Genomic DNA, 17,467 nt, shown 5'->3' with positions numbered 1-17,467 from the left:
ACATATAAATGGGGTACCACTCAGCCATAAAAAGAATGAAATAATGCCATTTGCAGCAACATGGATGGACCTAGGGATTATTATACTAAGTGAAGTAAGTCAGAAAGAGGAACATAAATACTGCATGACAGCATTTATATGTGGAATACAAAATACAACACAAATAAACATATCTATTGAACAGAAACAGACTTACAGACCTAGAGAATAGATGTGTGGTTGCCAAGGGGCAGGAAAAGTGGAGGGACGGACTGGGAGTTTTGAGATCAGCAGATGCAAGCTAGTATATATAGAATGGATAAACAACAAGATCCTACTGTATAACACAAGGAACTATATTCAGTATTCTGTGATAGAAGTCACAATGGAAAAGAATAAGGAAAATACACATATGTATAACTGAGTCACTTTGTTGTATAGCAGAAATTAACACAATATTGCTAATCAACAATATTTCAGTAAAATTTTTTAAATGCCAGAGTTTTGTTGAGGGTAAGAGGGCCCTTTTGGGCAAAGGGGAAATATACATAAACATGGGGGTTTGAAAGCACAATACCTATTTGAAGAAAAGCTCTATAGCTCTTGAAATTAAAAGATGCTTGCTCCTTGGAAGAAAGCTATGACAAATCTCGACAGCATATTAAAAAGCAGAGACATTACTTTGCTGACAAAGGTCTGTATAGTCAAAGCTATGGTTTTTCTAGTAGTCATGTACGGATGTGAGAGTTGAACCATAAAGAAAGCTGAACACCGAAGAATTGATGCTTTTGAACTGTGGAATTGGAGAAGGCTCTTGAGAGTCCCTTGGACAGTAAGAAGATCCAACCAGTCAATCCTAAAGGAAAACAGTCCTGAATATTCATTGGAAAGACTGATTACTTCAGCCACCTGATGAGAAGAACTGATTCACTGGGAAAGATCCTGATGCTGGGAAAGACTGCAGGAAGGAGGAGAAGGGGATGACAGAGGATGAGATGGTTGCATGGCATCACTGACTTGATGGACATGAGTTTGAGCAAGCTCCGGGAGTTGGTGATGGACAGGGAAGCCTGGTGTGCTGCAGTCCATGGAGTCACAAAGAGTCGGACACGACTGAGTGACTGAACTGAACTGAACGGTTCTTGGGAAGCTGTTAACGATTCTTGAGTAAGGGGAGAAAGTGTGGAAAGCAGACGGATAACAGTTTGGGAAGATTACTCTAGCTATGATAGATACATGCATGTACTCTAATTGGAGGGAAGAGAAACTGGCAGCCAGGAGAGTATTTCCAAATCTATTGCTCCAGACCAGAACTGAACTGACTGGGGGTTGGTGGGGTGGGGGTGGGGGGATGAAATGAGAATGGGAAAGGAACCTGGCTGTGAGAGGAGTCAGAAATATTACAGAAATAGAGTACATAGGATCTGATGACAGACTAACCATCAGAGTAAGTATTTCAAGATGTCTTCGGGATGAACTGAGGTTACTGGTACAACAAAAGGTCAGTCTGGAAGGGACACTGGTTTAGGAAGATAATGCAGATGACTTTCACCATTGAAGTGTAGGAGCTGTCTGGCACTCAGCAGGATATAGGGATTACATTCTGTAGGGAGGACTGGGCTAGAGATGTGGATCAAAGGATGGCTACTGCCAAAAATTTAGGGCTTAACAATAGAATATCCAGATGTTTCTATCTAGAGAGGCTCATAGGCAGGTATCATAACATCTCAACGGAGTGGGGAGGATGAGGTGTAAATAAGTAGGTGGTGTGAAAGATGAAGAGGAAAAGACTGATGCCTTGAAGAGTCAATGTAAGAGAGGACGCAAAGACCTCCTTCACTGCACGGAGGGCCTGGACACTATACTAAGAGAGGCAGGGCGAGACTGAGCCACAGAAAAATGCTTCCACCCTTTCTACACCCCTAAGACTTTCAGTAATGCAGTTCCACATTCTGATTATTTTAACATTATCACAAAGATGAGGAGGACATACAGGAGAAGAGTAACTAAGATGGTAGAAGAGAAGAAAGTGTATTTGTAACAAAAAGGGTTGAAAAGAATTCAGGTTCTACATAAGACTTAAAAATATATTCCTGTAATTTATCAAAGTATGTCTTTCAGTTGATTCCATTTGCAACATAATTTCTTTTCTTTGGGAAAAAAAGAATACAGATTCTTTCGTCTAAAAGAGGATTAAGGGAAGATTTACATAATCCTAGCTCTTTCATCCAGGTAAGAAAGATGCTATGCATATACTTTTCCATGTTAACTCTTTAGAAAGGAGATTATATTTGTTTATTTTACTTTTATCTTTAAATAGTGAAAGTGAGTTTAACAAAAGATATAGTTCTAATAGTAGGGTACTGGTGAAATTTCATTCTGGGAGGTATGTGGAATTCTATCAGACCCAATGAATACACTTTTAATAGGCAGGAAGTGCTCAATGATCAATACAGCACAAATAGACAAACATGGTGATAGCCTATAATGGCAGTAAAATACCAGGACAGTTTTCTATTCCCTGTCTTTCTGAAAGCGTGAAATTATTTTTTTCCTGAAAAAAAAATTTCTTTTTATTCCGATTGTTAACTATTTCAAAAGGAAATCTGAATTATAGAATTGGATACTTATGTCTGTGCCAGACTAGATTAAATCACATTAGTGAAAAATTTAAAACATACATCTATTTGGGACTCCTCTGTAGACCACAGAGAATTGCAGAAGCATAAGGCATTAATATTAGCTTGTCTGGTGGCCTGTAGCATATACACTCATAATTCCTCTTGCTTCCCATCTCCTTCCCTTTACATCTTTTCCTTTATGATCAACATAATAATAAATGAATTTTGTAGCACCTTTAGTTTGAAAAGAGACCCTAGGCTTTACTGTCTTTGGAAAAACTTGAAAAAGCAAATGTATTATTCTTAATAGATCTATAAATTCCAATTTTAAAAATTTCTTTAAAAAATATAAATATGAAATCATTTCTCCTTATAATCCCCAGAAACTCACATGAGTGAATTCTATAATTTGAAGTCCTTTGACTCTTGTAAAAATTCTGGATACTAGCACTATATATGTTTTTCATTTAAAAATACCACTCTTTCAGTACAGACTTACACCTTCAGCCATTTTGTTGCATAGCTAATCAATATTAAAGATTAATGTCTTTAAGCACTTTCTGACCTATTTCATCTTAAAACCAATAACTCACCTAAGAAAAGCTCTTGATCTAATTAACAACTTTTTCAGGCACACTTCCATGGTTGGCCCACTTTCAAGTGGAGAAAATTAATACCACAAGATTATATAGTCTTATAATATTTAGATCTAGTTAAAGTAATTTAGAACTTCTCTTGAAGCCAATTTTAAAAATATTCTCAAGAGTAATCTAACCAGGATCAAAGTCCACTTAATATATTAAGACAATATGCCCATTATAAACTGCCAAATGATAAGACACGGGTCCAGGCTTGATAAAGGCAAAGGACATTTAGATATTTATTGTTTATGGCAGCGGCCTTTGAAGCAGAATGCAAGACTCTTAATTAGCACAGGAAGAAACTATCAAAGCTGCTGTTTCTAAATTTTTTATCTAAAAGAAAAAAGCTTTATTAAATTAAATATTCAGATATATATACACTATTCCCCTCCCTTGGTGCATATGTAAAAGGTTTCATATAAAAGATACTCAGAGGTTTCCATAGGGACTCCAAAATGAGGAGAGGTCGGCAGTGGGTCCTTTGCTTGTTCTACAGCTTTCAGGGACTGTGGATGTAGTGGGATTTATGAGCACAGAATGACATTGATGCAGTTAATTTTAAAATTCAAGATCTCTACACAGTAGAAAAATTAGAATATCATAACAGTTTGTAAAAGGATGGAAAGCGACCACACAAATATTCTGCACTAAACAAGAGATTTTTTTGATTGTCTTGAGGCAAAGTATTTAATTAAGAGTCGACATTTCACAAAAGAAATGTGTCCCTATTTGCTGATGTTTTCTAGTATAAGTAGCTGTTTGTAGTTTGCTACCTACCAGATAATTAAAAAACAGAAAGAAAGAAAAATGGAAGAAAAGAAATAGAAAACATGCTCAATCCATCATTTGAAGATAAAAGTAACATTTGACGTGAATAAAAAAAATCTGAATTTGAAAGAAAGTTTTTCTAAGAAAAGATCATTTTGAAATTGGATATTTATGAAAATACGTGTGACTGTGACTCATCTTTAAAATTCATAAAAAATATAGCAAATTTATACAAATTGATCAAAATTTGTGTCAAACTTGAGAATGGAATTTGCTATCCTGCTTTAGAATCTTCCAAAGGAAGAGTTCCAGAGGTTTTTCTTATTTTCTATTAGTTTGCAAGAAGAAATAACAAGAAATACTGAAAATTTCCAGCAGAGTTACAAGAATATTCTTTGCATAATTAAAGAATAGGATTTAAAACAAGCATCATGTGTTTAGATCAGCCAATACCACACTTCTCTCATCAACACAACTTTAAATCTTTTCCAGCTGGACAAAATTAAAAGCAAGTTGAAATAAACACAGAACAAGAACTTTGAATTACTTACTGTATCACAAGCATTAAATTGAATTAAAAAAATCATATGACTCACTAAAAATAAATAAAAATTTATTTCCTCATCTGTATCTTTTTACAATTTTATTATTTGGAGTATTTTAAAGTGATCATGACATTAATATGCTGGTATTTGCATATAAAATTTATAAGTAAAAATACATGCTCTGGGGTAAGTGCTCGAAAATATATTACTGATAAGAGAGCAGAAGAGCTTAAAAACCATGGACTTATGGTACTGACATAATTGTGCAGTACAAAATTACATGTAAATAAATGGCTAAAAGTGATATATTTATATAGCATTCACATTAATTTTTCTCATTAAGGAACCATAATTTTTATACCTCATGATGAATGAAACTGCCACAATTTTAGCCCTTGTTTTAGAGTATCCCATAACTTAAAAATAACCTTTCTTCAGCTGGGCAGTTCCATTGTGTACTTCCCTTTGTGGTCCCTGCTGCTGCTGCTGCTGCTGCTAAAGTCGCTTCAGTCGTGTCCGACTCTGTGCGACCCCATAGACGGCAGCCCATCAGGCTCCCTGTCCCTGGGATTCTCCAGGCAAGAACACTGGAGTGGGTTGCCATTTCCTTCTCCAATGCATGAAAGTGAAAAGTGAAAGTGAAGTTGCTCAGTCATGCCCGACTCTTGGTGACCCCATGGACTGCAGCCTACCAGGCTCCTCTGTCCATGGGATTTTCCAGGCAAGATTACTGGAGTGGGTTGCTACTGCCTTCTCCGCTTTGTGGTCCCAGATGATGACAATTATTATGAAACCTTATTAATATTTCCCTTGTTTGAGGAATGGCAGAAAGTGAAAGGAACTAGAAAGCCTCTTGATGAAAGTGAAAGAGTGAAAAAGTTGGCTTAAAGCTCAACATTCAGAAAACGAAGATCATGGCATCACTTCATGGGAAATAGATGGGGAAACAGTGGAAACAGTGTCAGACTTTATTCTTTTGGGCTCCAAAATCACTGCAGATGGTGACTGCAGCCATCAAATTAAAAGATGCTTACTCCTTGGAAGGAAAGTTATGACCAACCTAGACAGCATATTAAAAAGCAGAGACAATACTCTGCCAACAAAGGTCCGTCTAGTCAAGGCTATGGTTTTTCCAGTGGTCATGTACGGATGTGAGAGTTGGACTATGAAGAAAGTTGAGCACTGAAGAATTGATGTTTTTGAACTGTTGGAGAGTGTTGGAGAAGACTCTTGAGAGTCCCCTGGACTGCAAGGAGATCCAACCAGTCCATTCTAAAGAAGATTAGTCCTGGGTGTTCATTGGAAGGACTGATGCTAAAGCTGAAACTCCAGTCCTTTAGCCACCTCATGGGAAGAGTTGACTCATTGGAAAAGACTCTGATGCTGGGAGGGATTGGGGACAGGAGGAGAAGGGGACAACAGAGGATGAGATGGCTGGATGGCATCACTGACTTGATGGACATGGGTTTGAGTAAACTCTAGGAGTTGGTGATGGACAGGGAGGCCTGGCGTGCTGCGATTCGTGGGGTCACAAATAGTCGGATACGACTGAGCATCTGAACTGAACTGAACTGATGAATTTTAAGGGATTCCCAGGGGACACTAGTGGTAAAGAACCTGCTTGCCAGTTTAGGAGATATAAGAAACGTGGGTTAGATCCCTGGGTCAGCAAGATCCCCTGGAGGAGGGTGTGGCAACCCATTCCAATATTCTTGCCTGGGAAACCCCATGGACAGAGGAGCCTGGAAGGCTACAGTCTATGGGGTTACACAGAGTCAGACATGACTGAAGCAATTTAGCACACATGCATACCTGAGTTCTGTGGGGAGAAGTCTCACCCAGGGAGCGGATGAGCTGCCTGGGAACCCTCTTCCCAATCAGAACTCCAGATGTGCTTTGACGCTGGACTTCCCCATGCTGATTAAGTCTAGATGTTGATCAAAACCCAATCTGGTGATGTATCCTCTATCCTCTGTTTGATCCCTGGGTTGGGAAGATACCCTGGAGAAGGGAAAAGGCTGCCCACTCCAGTATTCTGGCCTGGAGAATTCCATGGACTGCATAGTCCATGGGGTCGCAAAGAGTCAGACATGACCTAGCAACTACACACACACAGATATACATGTTATACTCACACACATAAAAAGACATACACTCGTTTACTTGAAAATCCATTCTTCTCTCCTAACTTAAACACAAGTGATATGGACAGCTAGCATAAAGATGTCAGGGTTCTGAAATTCCATAATGATCCCCTCTTTTGTATCTAAAAGACCCCCAACTTCTCAAAGTCTAAGGGCTTGTCATAAACATTATTCTTATAAAACTGATACTATTTATTAATTGCATTTAAGAAATGAGAAAGCCAAGGCTGAAAGAAGAGATGTGATCCCATTATTTTGTAATAAAAATATACTCAGTAAACACAGCATCTTAAACATATAGTTTGATGTATTTTTGAGAAATAAATCACACTGTTAATGTAGCAGAATTGGGACTTATGTTCCTATTCCTTCTGCTGCCATTTTCTTACACACAATCAGCTAAGTTATAGAAACTGGCAGTGTCAGATACTAAAAAATTATGGCACATATGTAATTCATAATTCATTTATTTTCAAAGTCTATTTGCAGAGTGCTAGCCAAAAAAAATCACCACTCTGACAGCAGTTTGGGACAGAGAGAGTGGGACAGGACATTCCCTAGCTCTCTAAGGAGAGAGAGTACCAACCCCAGGGACTAGGCACAGAAAATAGAAGTGAGAGAACACAAGAATGTGTAATAGGTTTGTCCAAAGCATATAGAAGATCATTTATAAAATCATATGCTTTAAGGGTTTGGCTAGTAGATTCACTGACCTTTGAAATAAATGCAATCATACTTTAAAAAAAGAAACACAGAAAATCCAAGCTCTTTGTACAGTGTACTCACACACAGCTATATGAATGATACCCACCTTAAAATAGCTTATGTAACTTTTATTGTACTTCCAGGGGGATAGAAGAGATTTATGCTTAAATTTTTGGAAAAACTGCTCACTGATAAAGCCATTATAGTAATTGCACTGGGTCTGTTTATTAATTTGTCACAATTAAGTCAATAAGAGCTTTACTAATGTCCTATTACTTGATTAGTTTTGAAAGTGATTATCTTAAGAACTAGACTTAATTGGAAGCCTCTCAATTTACAAGGTACATTAAACTCTCAGTAGCATCTTAAGATTATTCAACATATGCAGGTCAATTACCAGTAATCACTGTTTTGTACAAATGTTCCATAAAAACTATAGCATGACATGACAAAGAGGGAGAGTGAGATTTAATTAATAATGCCAGACTTCAATTGACATTTCCAGGATAAAAGGACAACATGAGCATTCATATAAAGTCTTCCAGAAACTGGGTCTGTTACTAAAAATCAAATAATGGAAAGCTAGCAGCTCTACACCTTATGGATGAAGATAATCTGTCATGATTCCTAAATCACCAAACTGCACTGCCTCTACTCATGCCCAGCTGCATATTAATTTCTAGATTAGTAAGTTACAATTAATTCTTACTATTGCTCCATCACTTTTCCATTTAATAAAAGATAATTCAATTAATTATTGTTCATCCCTATTTTCAGAACAGATCAACTACAGCTATTACTGCATAAGCAAGAAACCCGGAGTGGTTAATGTATCCACCAAGATGGTGAATTCTTTTAAAAATTATTGGCTGTAGCATAAATATTTTATATTGACCTTCCAATTTTGACTCAAAGATTCAATGTGGTCAGTTGAATATCTACAGTGACTAACAATTATAAGGTCTAAGAAAGTACCTTGAGACCTAGGCTGATTTTCAAATACCTATTCAAACAATTTCATAACTTTTAAATTAAACTTTATTAGATATTTGAAAGGTCTGCCCCACACTAACAACATGAGCCTGGTCTTAAGATTCATCACAAGAAAATTGATTGCTGCTTCATTAAAAACCTGGGATTGTAACTCCTTGAGAAAACTATTCCACTGCTGACTTGTAAAGGCACCCTATGAATTATGTGTTCTGACTTGTTCCTAATCTAAGTTCTGTACACAGAATACATTTCAAATTGCCAAAGCTGATTTGCCACCAATTGTGTGAACACAGTGAACAAAGCTGAATCTGCAAAACACTAGTTCTGTGCATTTGAAAATCTTGAGATGAAAGGCGCTTTGAGTTTGTTGCATTCAAATAACTATAATTGCCCTTAAACAAAAATTTCCTGGTGCGTTAACCACTTAAATGGTGGGGATGCTATGGGGAAAGTCATGGTCATATTTAACCTTCCAATTCCATGGATTTTGTACCAAGAATCTATCTGCCTAAAATAGAAGAGTGAGGAAGGTCTCTTAACAGACTTCCTACACACCACAAGTCGTTTTTTTTAAGGGTTTTAAGCAATCCTCTTAGGATAGATTGTCTCTAAATTGCCTACACATCACCTCTGATACATTTCTGGACTTTACGCATTTGCTGTAATTGAGCTTTAGAGGCAGGACATTATGAAAATATACAAAAAATATTTTTTCAATATCTAATCCATGCATGCGTGCATGTGAAGTCACTTCGGCTCTGTCTGACTCTTTGCAACCGTATGGACTCATAGCCCGCCAGCCTCCTCTGTCCATGGAATTCTCAGGCAAGAATATCGGAATGGGTTGCCATGTCCTTCTCCAGGGGATCTTCCCGACCGACCCAGGGGTTGAACCTGTGTCTCTGACCATGGTTGAGTAAAACAGCCAGTTTATTCCATTCACAGGTCATTTTTCGGTTCCTGTCCTACCAGAAGCACACAGAGGCGGTCTATGGCAGATGCGGATTCATGGAGAAAGAGAGTGGGTGATGCGGAGAGGTTAGGAGGACTGTTAGCGCCTGTGTTCAGAGACAGATTACATCTGCTTCTTCCTCCAGGTAACAAAAGACACTGAAAACCCCATTTACCTGGGCATTAACTTCAATTATGACCAGAGGAATGGGATAAAAGGGAACAGTCTGCCTTCCTTTAGGCTCTTCAATTCCATCTGCCTCACAATGAATGTGTGACTAAGAAACAGCAAAGTATCTTTTGCTCAGGATTGCTTCTCCCTTAAGTCCGAATAGAAGAGGCTATACACAAAGTGCATTTAAATTAAGTGCTGCCACCCTTATTGTCCACTTGCAATAAATAAATGCCTTGAGCTTGGTCAAGCCACTGAGTACCTGGCATGGACTTAGTGATCTGAAACTTGCTGAGAGGATTAAATGATTCGGAAAAAGCCTAGATTCCCTCTTCCTCTGGTGGAAGGATAATCTTAGCCTCTTTTCATGGGTGTGGAATGTCCTCAGGTACAAGAACTGGTTGCCAGCTGCTGTTAATAAAGTTGCTTTGCCTTGAAGCAACAAGAAGGTTCTTCTTTTTACAGTTACCCTGAGTTCCTTAATTAAAAATGCCTTTCTTTCCTCCTTCTATGCTAAAATGGCCCAAATCTTGCTTTCTAGTCTTACAGGATTAAAAAATATATATTGCAAGGGGACAAAGGCAATGCAAACTCTTTTTTGGTAATTAATGTTTGGAATTAGCTGTCTTCCAGAAGAAGCAACAAACTGCTTGGGGATAACTGAAAATACTGGGCAATTATTAACAAGAGTAAATTAATCATAGAACTCCCCGCCCCCACCCTCCCGGCCCAATCCCTCACTTTCACCCTATGGAAATTTGGAATTGGCTGCCCCTCTGAGTAGCTCTGAGATTTAAGAATCTAAACAGCTTGGATGTCTCAGTCAATTCTTCTATTACAGTGGTTCTCAAAGTGTGGTCCCTGACCAGAAGCATCAGTCAACCTCTGCATCAGCTGAGACCTGGTTGTTGTTCAGTGGCCAAGTTGTGGCAACCCCATCGACTGCAGCACGCCACGCCTCCCTGTCCCTCACTACCTCCTGGAGTCTGTCCAAGTTCATGTCTACTGCATCAGTGACGCCAATGTAAATTATCATACCTGACCAAAAACCTGCCCAATCAGAAACTCTGTGGGTGAAGCCCAGCAACAAGCGTTTTAACAAGCCTTCTAAGCAATTCTTGAGGCTTCCCAGGTGGCTCAGTGGTAAAGAATCTGCCTGTGAATGCAGGAGACACAGGAGATGTGGGTTTGTTTCCTGGGTCAGGAAAATCCCCTGGAGAAGGAAATGGCAACCCATTCCAGTACTCTTGCCTGGAGAATCCCATGGATAGAGGAGCCTGGTGTGCTACAGTCTATAGGACTGCAAAGAACTGGATAAGACTGAACATGTATGCATGCTAAGCAATTCATACAGACTCTGAATGTTGAGAATTATTGTTCTATTACAGCTGGGTGTTTTCAAATCAATTGTCTATTTATTTCAATAGTTAAATTGGCAATCAATGGGGAAGGAAAAGTTTCCAAAGGTAACTGAAAACAGAAATGAATCTATACTTAGGATAAAAATATTAGACTTCCATCAGTGATTCTGAAACCTAGATTAATAATGGAATGGCTGAAGAGCCTTAAAAAATGCCAGGATCTTACTCTAAGCCAACTGAAACAGAATGGAGGGTAGAGAGGTAGTGATGATATTTAAAAAATGCACAGGTTAGTCTAAAGCACAGGGAAGGCTGAGAATCACTGATAGAATATAACTACAGTAGTCAGACCCTTACTAGAAGTAGGACAGCCTAAGAACTAGAAAACAGGGCAATGTGGATGTTTCTAGCAAAAAAAATATACATTTTCATAGACTCATGTCATATTAATTAAGCACTAACTGGCATGTGGGATGCGGGAAAATAACATTACATTTTATTGGCTCACATGCTTCTTAAACCTCATAGCTTGAACAGTTCCTCTTTCTAGAAGAGAAAATTTACCAATAAATATAATTTGAGAGAGGTATCTGAGTTTTGACCCTACAGACTGATTCTAAAATAATTTTCAAAATAATATATGTTGGAGCATAAAGCCCCCACAATCCTACATGCACTATGGGGACACACATTCTCTCCACACTTCTAGCTGGTTCTACTAATAGCAGTTCCATTTCTGACCTAGAGAATGGGACTCGAGTTTGAGAATGGATTAGAAGCACTGAATGACTTAAAAACAGAAGATTATAATAAGAAGGCATCAAAACCAAGTCAGTTCTAGTTATGTTTTATTTTATTGCTCTATACACACACACTATTTTATAAGGAATATTTAAAACATGGCCATAAATTAAATAATTTCAATTTATATTTATTTCACAGCACTCTGCAATGACTAATCTTCTTTTACATATTAATTCACTAGATTTTCCCAAAAAATGCCTTATGAGGTCATCAGGACAGATTCTATTATTGTGGCTATTTCAGTTTTACTTATGAGAAGAGACACTCAAATAAGTGAATGATCCAAGGCCAACCTGATGCAAAGAACTGACTCATTTGAAAAGACCCTGATGCTGGGAAAGATTGAAGGCAGGAGGAGAAGGGGATGATAGAGGATGAGATAGTTGGATGGCATCACCGACTCGATGGACATGAGTTTGAGTAAGCTCCTGGAGTTGGTGATGGACAGGGAGGCTTGGTGTGCTGCAGTCCATGGGGTTGCAAAGAGTCAGACATGACTGAGCAACTGAATTGAACTGAACTGAACTGAAGAGCTATACTGACAATCTTAACAAGTAGCAACTTTAACTTTGATATTTTGATGTCTGATATTAGTAACTTCATGCATGTAAGTTTCAAACCTCAAAATATGGTTATTTTTATTTCCAGAAGAGTTCAGTTCAGTCGCTCAGTCATGTCCGACTCCTTGCGACCCCATGAACCGCAGCATGCCAGGCCTCCCTGTTCATCACCAACTACCAGAGTTTACCCAAACCCATGTCCATTGAGTCGGTGATTCCATCCAACCATCTCATCCTCGGTCGTCCCCTTCTCCTCCTGCCCCCAAATCCCTCCCAGCATCAGGGTCTTTTCCAATGAGTCAACTCTTCGCATGAGGTGGCCAAAGTATTGCAGTTTCAGCTTCAACATCAGTCCTTCCAATGAACACACAGGGCTGATCTCCTTTAGGATGGACTGGTTGGATCTCCTTGCAGTCCAGGGGACTCTCAAGTGTCTATTCCAATACCACAGTTCAAAAGCAGAAGAGTATAAATGGCTAAATGAATTAAAACAGATAAAAGAGGGAAACCCAATAAAATATCCAATCAGAAAAAATAAAAACCTAGTTTAGCATAAATACTTGGAAAGACTAACTTCTTTTTTACTTTTCTAGAGTTGGTAGAACTTACTTTCGAATTCTTAACAGATCCATAAAACATATAAAAGATAAACTATAAGACGTAGCTCTAATTTTATACTTAGGCTATATAACTGCTACAAAACATGTATAAGATAACTAAGTACTATTTTGCTTCTTAGAATATTAGCAAATCATTAGATAAGTTTGATCTCCTCAGGGAAGAAAATTTGTTTCTTGATATTTTTTTATATTTTTATTATGATGTTAAACTATAGAATTGTATTCTGCTTCATTTTAAAACAATATACCTCTTTCAAATCTAAAACCAGATACTTTAAAAAATGGTTAGCAAATTTAAAATGTAGATGTTTATATATCAATGTCAGGTAAAAATGCAGGGAGATATATGGAAAATACTTTTTAAAATATTTAACCTGATTAGTCTGTCTTTCATAGTTTGTGTCTATTAAAACTAATTATGATTTAATATTCAAGCATTTTATACCACCAAAGTATTAAGAAACCCCAAATGGGGGTTTATTACCCTACACAAACTACCTACTTCATAAAGGATAATGTTTCACTATTAGAAAACATTAAGCTATGTACTATTCTTAATTAAGCCCCCAGTTCTGTTAAAGTAAAGCAATTTGCAATTTAATTATTATAATACAAGCTAAAATGTAACTAATGACATAGTATACATTTGTGTTGGATAATTAGAGTAGTCAGTAAATAAAGCTTTACAAAGCAGGAAATAAAAGCAGGTGAGGGAGTTGTGGCTCATTCATGGCCTTGCTTGAGCTTCCCTGGTGGCTCAGACAGTGAAGAATCTGCCTGCTATGCAGGAGACCTGGGTTCAATCCCTGGATGGGGAAGCTCCCCTGGAGAAGGGAATGGCAATCCACTCCAGTACTCTTGCCTGGAAAATCTCATGGACAGAGGAGCCTGGCAGGCTACAGTCCATGGGGTCACAAAGAGCTGGACACAACTGAGTGACTAACACATGTGGCCTCACTTACTAATGAGAATTGGAGTAGAGATCAGTCTCTTGCCAGCACGTTTCCCTGATGTGTGCAATAAAAGCAGATGCTGTAGACTGACCTGCTAACCTAATATAACCACCAGGTAAGTGTCTGTTCAGGAAAATCCACAAAGAGAAACAACTGATGAAACAGTATAAACTAAAACTAACTCACAGGAAAGACAGAATTATCACTAGGAACACCCAGACTATATGCTCTGTGATATAAATGAGTAATGGGAATATTAACCATACTTTTTAAAATTAAGAACACTCTTTAGAAAACTTCAAACTACTACATTTATTCTTATTTTATATAATTTAGGCTTAAATTATAACTAGAAATATGGAAATGGTGAAACATTTGACTTTAGAAACCACAGAAGTGATTTTTCTTCTTTAGGTTGGAAAAAAAAAAATGCATAGAGCCTCTTACTAGTAGTACTAACAAGATCAGACATCAAATTTTGACATTTTCACAGTAGCAAAATTGAGTTCTACCAAAATCTAATCTGTGAAAAAGGCAATGTTTTCCTTTTACCAGAGGTGTTACATAATGTACGCATTCTCATTCTACTGTTGTGAAGCAAGCACGTTATTCTAATCAAGTACTGTGTGTAACACCCAGGTGTTTGTTCAATCAAATTACCACTTACTATCAATTCATATTTCAATTGACTTACAACTTCATATAGAAACTCTTGAATTAGGAATTTATTATAGATGTAGCACAAGAGATAATTTAAACATTTTTTTTTTTGTGAACAGACTTTTTGGGACAGACTTTCTAATGTAGGATATGCGTAAATAATTTAGAGTCTCTGGTATTCTCAGTTTGCAGAAATACTGAAATCTAATTCGGTTTATTGGTGTTTTGGCTCCAAATACATAAACCTCCCCAATTCAAAATACTGCTTGCCTTAAGTTCAAACTGGTAAAACCTAAATACTAGAGGAATGTGAACAGATAATACCAGTAAGTTCACATTTCTGTTAATCTATAGGTTCTGGCAAAGAGTAGCCTCCATAACTATTTTCAAAACTGAGATGGAAAAAAAAAAAGAGTAGCCTCGATAACCATTTTCAAAACTGAGATGGGAGAGCAGTATGTTACAGACAGCATATTGTGCCTCTCCCATCATAATTATTGCCAAGAGATTCAAAGCCAGTCAATAGTGAATAAGGAGCTATTCTAAACAGCATTCTTGAACACTTTATTTCCTCTTGAGTGTCCTTCCACTGATACTCCCTAAGTTTAAGAAGGTAATTAAGAAAATATTATTTTGCCAGATATATTTTTTCCCCACCTTTTTTGAAACTTCACTAGTGACAAGCTTCAAAAAACTAGAAAATAAGCCCCAAACCTGCTGTCCTTTGTCCTCTGGCCCATACTGTGAAAATACAGAGATTCAGAGAAAACAGCAGATATGCACTGGGTGACATCAGTAACACATCCTGAAATGTAATTATTACAGATAAATATCAAATGCTGTTTTTGTTCCATAGACAGAAAATTCTTTAAGACGATAAATGAAGCTGATTGGGCAAAGGGTAGGATGAATTTCAGTGGGTTGGTATTACTATTAATTTTGCCAAGACTTATTGTGTAAATTTGGGTAAGTCACTGCTATTTAGTAAATGAGATTGAGAGTGGATAAAATAATAAAAAATTCACACAGGTTGCCAGGAAGAAGTTAAGAGTGTTCCTGTCAGTTGTAAAATGGTTACCTAATTTCCTCTAGTTCAACATGAAAACATCATAGAATACATAAATGAAATGGCACATTATTTCTGAATCAAAATAATTTTCCTGTAATACTTAAAAATCAAACATAAGTTCTAAAGTACAATACTGTAAAATAATGTACAATACTGTAAATTTGAAATAAGTTCTGATTAAAAAAAAGGTAAAGCCCCAGCTAATGAATTTTCAGGAGATATAAAGATAACAAAGGATTCAGTACTGAATAGTTTTTAGAAATATTCCTTTATGCATTGAAAAATATCTCCACTGTACACAAAAGATAGATTTAACTAGGGAAAAAATCCTCTCAGCTGTAAAAAGAAACACTAAGTTAAATATGTTTTAAAATAATCTAATTTCTTATAAGTATTTCAAGAGAGGCTAGAACTAATTAAATGATATCAGCACCTTATAATAATTGACTTCACTTTTGCAAAGATGTAGGCCCACACCTCAATTAGTTTTAAGAGTCTTTATCTAATTCCATTATCTTCCACAAAGCAATAAGAACTACCCTTATAGCATTCTGGGCTTCCCAACAGCTCAATGGGTAAAGAATCTCCCTGCAACGCAGGAGACACAAGAGATGCAGGTTCAATCCCTGGGTCAGGAAGAGGCCCTGGAGAAGGAAACAGCAACCCACTCCAGTATTCTTGCCTAGGAAATCCCACGGACAGAGGAGCCTGGTGGGATACAGTCCATGGAGTAGCAGAGTCAGATACAACTGGAGCGACTTAGTATCCATGTACATACTTAGAACCAGGTCTCTTGGTAACCAGTTGAGTTAGTGGGTTATTATGCCCATATCATTCCTCTCAGAGGGTGGGGAAAATATGTGTTAAATGTGCACAAAGTTTTCATAACTAGATCTTATTTCAAGTATCAGAGAAGTTTCTAGGTCTGAATACCATCTGTATACTATCTGAATACAAAGTCTGAGGATATGGACGGTATTAGAGGTGATCTACATGAGCCAAATAAAAAGCTCACAGATCTCTAATACCATGCTGCTCAAGCCAAGCATATATACCCACTTCCACCTTAAGACACTGGAACATGTGCCATGATCCCCAAGCTAACAGAGAAAGCCAGAGGAACCCAAAGGGAAGAATGAATCCTGAGATACCACGTTATACAATAGAAAGCAACTTCAACTTAACATGGCCCAGGGGTGTGAACTCTGCCCGTCTCATCACCTCAACACCTTTGCCTCTGCCCCAAACACATGCATTTACACATACAGAGAGACACACACATACATAAAATTATAGACAGGTACAGGGTGATTTCAAGGTATAGATATAACATACAGACAAAGCATGACATTTAACTGATACATTAGCCAATTAATTTCATGATTTTCCATGATTAATTTTAGGAAGGAATGTCACTAAAATAATTAAGGAAAAAGGTGCATTAATCTTGCCAAGTCGCCCTGTGCATCCTCTTGGCGTTTCTAACATAAGAAAGCCATTTAACTTTTGCCTATGAATCCATGCATCTGAGTACTCTGGCTCTACCATTTACATATGGCATGATGTTAGGCAAATAACTGTCTCTGTGACTCAAGTTCCTGATTAGTGAAATGGAGATAACAGTAGTACTGACCTTATTGGGTTGCTGCGAGGATTAAATGTGGTAAAGTGTCTACACAAAACTTCATATTTTATGATGACCAAACAGCTGTCATTATCATCATCACAAAGAGACACATGCAATTAATTACTTATGGGGAAGAAGGAGTTAGAAGGGAGCTTAAGATAAAACTATTAACAAAATGCTCAGGCTATCATGAAAATTCAAACTATTAATACTTCCAGGGAAAATATGAGAAATTCAGTTTAGCCCAAGTTTTTCTTGGGGCCACATTCCTATGAACTTGGCATGCCAGGGTTC

General features: G+C 37.5%; 1 protein-coding gene across 2 annotated transcripts in view; it reads right to left on the bottom strand.

The window, feature by feature from the left end:
* Positions 1 to 17,467, bottom strand: part of MAN1A1 (mannosidase alpha class 1A member 1) — a 171,720-nt gene that overhangs the window by 55,706 nt on the left and 98,547 nt on the right. The window lies entirely within an intron of this gene.

The sequence above is a fragment of the Oryx dammah genome, unplaced genomic scaffold (assembly GCF_014754425.2).
Source record: "Oryx dammah isolate SB20612 unplaced genomic scaffold, SCBI_Odam_1.1 HiC_scaffold_4, whole genome shotgun sequence".
Lineage (NCBI taxonomy): Eukaryota > Metazoa > Chordata > Mammalia > Artiodactyla > Bovidae > Oryx > Oryx dammah.
Note: the sequence above shows the minus strand (reverse complement) of the source record. Positions and strands in the feature narration are given on the sequence as shown.